Genomic DNA, 8,717 nt, shown 5'->3' on the forward strand with positions numbered 1-8,717 from the left:
AGATTTTGAAATTATAGGCAAAATTATTCAATTTACCATGTGGAAAAATTAAACTCTATTGATAAAGTTTTAAGTACATGACCACCCTGAAAACCCCATGATTATGAAGAAAGTTAGCTAAATGAAAAATATTTTTAACTTATTAGCCTTAGTGGTGACCCCGTTTTGTGCAAGTATTGTGCATGTCTCTCCATCTCATTTTTTTGTCTCCAAGGAATTTAAATTCATCATCCCATTCTCCCATGTACTTTAAATTTTGAGGACACGAAGTCCCATTTTATGGTAAATCTTCTCCATAATGCAAACTCCCTTCCTTTCCAACAATTGTTTCCTCATACAACCTCATGTGTTGAAACATGTCAACCTCCCATGTGAGTTGAAATTGTTAAACCATGATAACTTGATATAGTAATATTGTCATTTTTTAGATCAAATAGATCTAAATACATGTCATTTCCTTTACATATGGTCTCATGATAATTTCATCTCCCTTGGAGTAGATAAGCAATTTTCTAAGCATATTTATATGCCTTCTATTGACTATTATAGTTAACTAAGTATTAACTATTAGTTAATTAGCAAGGGCACTGATTTTTGAAGTAGTAGTTTGTTTCATGGAGGGATGACCTAGAAGGGGTTGTGTCTATTTGAAAAGGAAAGATCCTTGGGTAATATATAAGTAGGAGAAAGATTGTGCATAGAAGATACACAATACAATCTTAAGTCTAATTTTCTAGCAATCTACTCCTTGGCTATTTAGTGCAGAAATAAAATATAATCTCCAAAATTTTCCCCAAACTTTCAAAAAAATAACATTCAACCTAGAATTATAGTAGATCAATTTTTAGCAAGGTTATAATACTACATTAGTATTATATCTTCATAATTTGCAAAAAACTTACATGGTATCAGAGCTCTAGTAGTAGAACCTTGGCTTTGCAAATTGATAATTAGATTTAAAACATATCTAAGAAATATCCTTCTACCTATAATGACCAATGCAATCAGACTCAAAGATTGGTTTGATGGAAAATATAAAGTTTCATTGCATGGAAATTCAGAATTATGATGGCTCTTGAAGAAAATATTGTAGCACAATTTGTTGGTAAGGAATCCAAGAAACTTGATGCTAATCCTTATAAAACTAGTTGGATCAAAAGAAATAGGAAAGCATGAAAATCATACTAGATGGAATTATGAATGAAATAGTACTATGCTAATGAAACATCAGATATCATTTAATATGATGTGCATTAATAAATGCATATGAGATTAACAATGCAACTAGAACCCTTTCACTAAAAAGAAAACTAAATCATATAAAAATAAGGAAGGGAGAATCTATGACTTTGTACTTCCTAAGGGTGGTTAGTCTAAGAGATGAACTTACAAGCATGGGGACATAATTGATTATGAAGAATTAATATTAATGGAAATAAATGGATTACGAGATTCATGGTAAATTTTCTCACAAGGAGTAAGTGCTAGAGAAAAACTTCTAGACTTTGATAGACTTAAAGGATATTTCCTTCAAGAAGAATCTAGGCAACTCAAGAAAGGAGGGAAATTGAAAACTGAAGATGAAGAACTTCGTGTTCTCAACAAAAATTCCTACAAAGGTAAGAAGAAGTACTTCAAGAAGAAGAAGGATCATCAAAGAAATGACAAAGCTAAGAGAGACTTATCCAAAATAAAATACTTTAAATGTGAGAAATTTCAACACTATAAAGCAAATTTCCTAGACAATATAAAATCAACAAGTAAATTGTACAAATATTACTATGGAAGAGGAAAATTATAATCCTAAGAAACATGTATTGTATTTAGCATTATCAAATGAAGTATCAAGAAAAGCATGGGTAATTGATGGTGGATCATAGAAACACATTACAAGATACAAAGAAGTACTAGATTTAATGTCAGGAGAATTTCATGATGAAGTTATCGTACATGATAATTCCACTCATTCTACCAAAGGAATTGGGAACCACACCTTGAAAATATAGTTAGGTATTTCTCTTCATCTCAAAATAGTACTCTATATACCAAGAATCAAGAGGAATCTAATCTCTATTACAACACTTCAAAATGGTGGACACAAGGTTGAATTCATGGATAGTAAAGCAATGATCTATTCTAAAAACTCTTCATTTAAGAAATCAAATTTGATTGGTCGAAGAAAGGGATACTTGTATGAATTAAATATAGAATATGTGCACTAGGTAAAACAACCAAAATTCAATTTCAAATAAGCACTAGAAAACCTAACAATATTTCAGAATTAGTCTACTTAGATCTATGTGGACCTATGTATGTTCCTTCTCTTAGAACATTTTTGTTCTCTATACTTTTTATAGATGATTTATCTAGGAAAACATGGATTTAGTTCTTAAAATGTAAAGAATTAGAAGAAATCCTTAAGAGATTTAAATAATTCAAAACCTTAACTAAAAACCTATTAGGACATAAAATTAAAACTCTTAGGTTTGATAATGGAGGCGAATATACTTCATATTTGTTTAAAGATTTTTGTAAAGAAGCATGAATTAAGAGGGAGTATACAATTCCTTATAATCGTCAACAAAATGGGGTTGTAGAAAGGAGGAATACGACAATTATAGAAGTAGCAAGAGCTATGATACTTGATCAAAACTTAGAATTTTATCTTTGGACAAAAGCGTCATGTACTACTATCTATATTCAAAATAGAAGTCCTCACTCCCACCTTAGAGATAAAAAAACCTGAAGAAATTTTTTCTAAGGTTAAACCAAATTTAAGTCATCTTAGGATATTTGGGTGCCCTATTTACATACATGATCCAAAAGAAAAGAAAACTAAGTTAGAACCTTCCGAAAGGAAAGGCAATTTTGTTGGCTATAATGAAACCTCAAAAGCATGTAGAATTTATATACTTGGTTAGAAAAACATTAAACTTAATAGAGATATTATCTTTGGAGAAGAGTGTGCATTCAATAGAGCCCTAAGTTTAAAAAACCCCTCTCAAATACTTAGTTCTTAAGAAAATCATGATCTTGAGTTTAAAAAGGAGAATATTGAAGAAATAGAAGGTGAGATTCAAAACCTTAATCTTAAGGAAACTCAAAATCCTAATAAAAGACCACTTTGGGCTATTAATATTGTAGAGGAAGAATAGGAATTTGCTTCACCACCTAGAACCTTCAAAGAGAGCAAAAGACCCAAACAATTTTCTAGCGATGCAACAAACATGAGTGACTTATCTAAATAAAACCAACAAATTTTTCAGATGCTATCAAACATACAATTTGGAAGGATGCCATGATAGAAAAATACCAATCCATTATTAACTAATATTTGGGAAATTGTTCCAAGGTCTGAGGGAAAATTTGTTGTCTCTTCTAAGTGGATATTTAAGATCAAGCATTCTAATGATTGTACCATTTAAAAATATAATGTTAGATTCATAGCTAGAGGGTTATTTCAAAAGGAGGGAATTGATTATGAAGAAATATTTCCTTTAGTTTCCAGATACAATTTTGTAAGAGCATTCCTAGCTATTGCAACAATGGAGGGATGGAAAGTACATCAGATGGATTTGAAAAAAACATTTTTGAATGGAAAGATTAAAGAAAAGGTATATATTGAACAACTTGAAGAATTTAAAGTTCATAATTTCTTAAAATTTTTGTTTGTAGACTCAAGAAATCTCTATACGGGCTTAAATAGGCTCCCAAGGCATTGTATGAAAGAATCAATACATATCTCACCAGTTTTGGATTCATTAAGAATGAAACTAATCCAAATCTCTATTATAAAAGGGATAAAGATGATATGATAATTTTGATACTATATGTTGATGATTTACTAATAATAGATGATGACCATCTTATAGATCAATGCAACAAAGATCTAAATAAATAATTTGGCACGAAAGACTTAAGACTCCTTCATTACTTTCTCAGACTGAAAGTATGGTAGAACTCTAACTACATCATACTTAATCAAGGAAAGTATACATTAGACATCTTAAAGAGATTTGGAATGTGAATTTGAAAATCTATGTCTTCTCCAATAGAGACTAATCTACACAAACTTAAGGAAGATGTAGTAGAATCACCCTCCATGGATTCTACAAGTTACAGACTAAATGATTTTGTCTCTTATGTACTTGGTAAATACAAGACTTGATATTTTCTATGTTGTTAATGCCTTAAGTTAGTTTATGTGTGAGCCAAAAAGGATTCACTTGGTTGCAGTTAAACACATTATGAGATACATAGAAGGCACTCTTAATCTTGGGCTTAAATATAAGAATGTTGACTTAAACTTATATAGATTTATAGACTCATATTGGGGTGGAAGTGTTACTAATAGGAAAAGCACTGTTGAGAAGGAGATTATTGAAAATAGATTGATCCAAGTATGATAAATGTGTTTCAATCATTGTTTTGTCATAGATGTAAAACTTACTTTTTTCTAATAAGACAACTGCTTATATGATTTAAGTACTATTGCCTATTTGATTAATGAAGAGGATTTGATCAAAATATCTAAAAATAGCACCTAGAGGAAAGGTTGAGTTATGATTTTAAAAAAAAGAGTACAAAAATCAACTAAGACAATAATATTATAGTGCAAGTTAAACAAAGTTTTTCTTCCAAGCTTGACTGAATGAATAGTAGGTGCCAAAAAAAGTTAGTGCAAGTCAAGCAAAAAATCAATTGGAGCTGAGTAAAAGTCTATTTTAGTGTATGCCAAGAAAAATAGTGGATGTAGCGTAAATTTTAGCTGATGCTAAACACTAGTAAACTTTAGTTTGTGATGAGTAATTTTATAGAGGATGCTGAGCAACATAGTACATGTCAAGCATTAGAAGAAAGTTAATGCCAAGTGCCAGTATTATTAGAAAGATCATGAATTTGATGGATCTAAGCTGACAAGTTTATTTTCTTGGATTGTGTGAACCAGGTGGAAGATAAGATTGATGAGTTGGTGGCATAGAATTATTTTGAGGAAAATTCAAAGAGGATTGAAAAAGAAGTTTCAAGAGGTGATATGGAATGAGGTTAGATTCATTGAATTCTGGCTAATCTATCCTAACCCTAAATTGGACGATGGAGAATTAAAGGCAAAAGATCTTAATTCTCTATTTATAGAGATGGTTGGTTAGAAGCAAGGGTTGTCACGTGTGAAAACCTAACAAAGATAAGGACTCAAGGGTATTTCTTCATTCAATGGCCTAATTAAGAGTCTACATTGACATGTTGAGCAAAAAGGCTTAAGGGTATAGATTCTTGAAGGATGAACAAGCTATTAGAGCTAAAATATGTGAAAGCCAAGCAAGATGGAGGAGAAAAATAGAGATATTTAATCTATAAATGGAGTTGTAAGTTGTTATCAGATCAAGCCTTACTATTACTTTCTAATAATTGTATTAGTCTAGGGTAAATTCTTTGGATTAAGGTTGACCTAATAGTAATTTTTAAATCCTTTAACCAGGTGACATTCCAAGTGAATGGTCTAAAGTGCTCTAACAAGACTTACTCCTAACAGGGTGATTGAAATCTTTTAATAGGGTCACATTTAATAGTGTGTATTTTGACCTTTAATAGGGTTGGCTTTTCATAGGGCATCACTTTAGAAGAGTGAAAAAGAGTAGCATGTTACCAGTGGTTTTTCCCAAATTGGGTTTCCACGTAAATCATTGTGTAAAGTGTATTGTTGAATCTATTATGTTTCATGTTTACATTTATATAAATTGATTTGATAGTAACCTACAAGTTTTAAGTGATTTCATAATCTTATGGATGCATGCATGATGATAAATATTTTATGGGTTCACTAAGCCGTGAAAAGTTTTATTTATACATATGGACCTTGAATAATTGATTCAACCCCCCTCTTAGTTATTCTAAAGAATTTCAATGATTGGTATCAGAGTCATCTACTTAAGAGGACTAGTTTGAAGGTATTAGAAGCACAAAGATCAAGATGTCAAAAAGAAATGTACCTAAGCTTAATACAAATAACTTTCCTGCATGGAAAAGTTTGATGAAGCTACACCTTAGAGGAATTGGAGATCATGCAAAATCTACCATTGCTACTAAGTATGTTGATCATATTGGAGCCCTAACTGTTGAGGATTTAAAAAAGGAGAAAGAACACAACTAGGCATGTTGGAGATTTCCTCTACCCTAAGTTATGCTAAATTTGACGATATCAAAGTCTTGATAGTGCAAATAAAACGTGGGATGCTTTACACACCATCTATGAAGGAGATAAGAATGTTCTAAGAGCTAAATTTGAGAGTCTCATGGGTAAGTTTAATGATATGAGAATGCAAGAAGGTGAAAATATTGCTCAAGGATAAAAGATGTTGTTAATACAATAAGAGGATTGGTACAATAGATGATGATAATCAACTAAGAAATTTTTTAAGAATACTACTACCTATATATGCTATTAGAGTTTTTGCAATACAAGAACTGAGCTGTATACTAAGGAATACTTTATCTCTTGAAGGTCTGGTAGGTAGACTCACTTTTTTTGAGCTATGTAACTTTGATAATTACAAACCTAAAAATATTGAATTTTCTTTCAAAGCTAAGATGCCATTGAAATAACCTAATGTTAAAAAGAAAAGGACAAAGTATGTGTCAAGTGATAGTGATGCAGACGAGGAGGATGTAGATCAACTTGAAGCACTACTAGCAAAGAGATTTCATAGATGTAAAAGAAATTTCATGTAAATTACCTATCATTTGTTTTAATTGCAACGAGGTTGGTAATATTGTTGCTAGATGTCCATAGAAGAACTGTAGAGGTGGTGAAAAGTATAAAATTAGAGGAGAGGAAGACAACATATATTACAAAGACAAAGGAAAAAAGTCTTGCCACATTACTAAAGAGGGAAAAAAGATGAATCTGATGAACATAATGATGAAGTAGTATATGTTGTAATGAAGGATGAATTTAATAAAGATGAGGCAACTACACTTGTGTCTTGTTTAAAAATAATGAAAGATAGATCATTGATAGTGGGTGTTCACATCACATGACTGGAGATAAAAGTAAGATCGTTACCTTGAATTGTTATGATGGAAATTGTGTAAGATTTGGTAATGAAGAACCATGTTTGATAAAAGGAAAAGGTTCTATTAAAATCATAGAAAATATTTTATGTGACAATATATACTATGTTGAAGGACTTAATTATAATTTGTTGAATGTGTCACAATTGAACAATTCAAGATGTAAGGTTGATTTTGAAAACAAGATTGCTAAGATATATGACACTAATGGAAAATTAATTGGAAAGGGTGATCAAACTAGGAGTAATCTATTCTACCTTGATATAGAGGATGCTACTTGTCTAATTGTAAAATTTGACAATGTGTGGCTATGGCACAAAAGGTTATGTAATGTTAATTTTGATAACTTGGTTAGTATCAGCAACATGAGAAGAGTTAGAGGTTTGTCTAAGTTGAAGAAGCCTGATAACATAATGTGCAAACAATGTTAGTTAGGTAAAATGACAAAGTCAAGTTTTAAGAGTAAAACTCATATCTCTAAAGGAATATTATAGATAGTTCTAGACCAATTGAAGTGAAAAGCTACAAAGGAGATAAGTACATTATATTACTTGTTGATGATTATTCTAGAATGATTACAGTTATATTTCTGAAATAGAAATTTGATGCTTTCCAAATGTTTAAGTGGTACTTGGAAAGAGTTGAGAAGAAAATCGGTAAAAGTATGAAATGTTTGAGATCTAAGAGAGGATGATAATTTACATCAAATAAGTTTGAGATGTTCTATAATAATAGAGGAATCAAAAGACAAACATCTGCTCCTAGAACCCCTCCATAAAAAAGGAATTGCTGAAAGGAGGAACACGTCTTTAATGGATTGTGCTAGGACACTCATGATGGAGAAAAATGTTTCTTTAAGATACGAGAGTGAAGCTATAATTATAGTTCTCTATACTCTAAACCATGTATAGGTCAAGAAAGGTACTCATTCAACACCTTTTGAACTATGGTATAGATACTCACCCAATGTAAAATATTTTAAGGTATTTGGAAGATATGCTTTATTCTCAAAGATTTCAGGAGTAGTAAACTAGATACAAAAAGTGAAGAAGGTATATTCTTAGGTTATTCCACAAGAAGTAAGCCTTACAAGTATTTAAATACTAACACTAACAAAGTTGTGGAACGTGCAAATGCGAAATTTGATGAATATATAAAAGTATATGAGGCTAAATCAATGAAGTAATGATAAGAATTAAAGTGATTTGTATACTTTTATGAAGGTATACCTACTAAAGAAGATGTTATAAATCAAACTACAAACCAATAGCAAGTTTCAATGACTACTGAGTCACATATTATGAATGTCAAGTTGTATTTAGGAACAAAGCTACATTCAGATGTTGAGTTATAGAATGAAGTTGAGATATATTTTGATTCTAAAATTAGCGTACATGAGAGAGATGTTGACCTACCTTATAGAGATATACATAGTGACTCTAAAGTAGATAGACCAAATGAAGAAACCAAAGTTGAACCAAGATTTTCTAAATATGTCAAAAGACATCATTCTACTACACAAATAATTGGAGACTAAAAGGCTAGAGCAATGACAAGGAAAAAATTGAGAAATGATACATGGTTGCTAAGCATGAAAAAACTTAAAACAATAAAAGATGCCTTAGAATATGTGGATTGGAGTAAAG

The sequence above is a fragment of the Cupressus sempervirens genome, chromosome 4 (assembly GCF_028749045.1).
Source record: "Cupressus sempervirens isolate cs-2001-9-10 chromosome 4, ASM2874904v1, whole genome shotgun sequence".
NCBI lineage: Eukaryota > Viridiplantae > Streptophyta > Pinopsida > Cupressales > Cupressaceae > Cupressus > Cupressus sempervirens.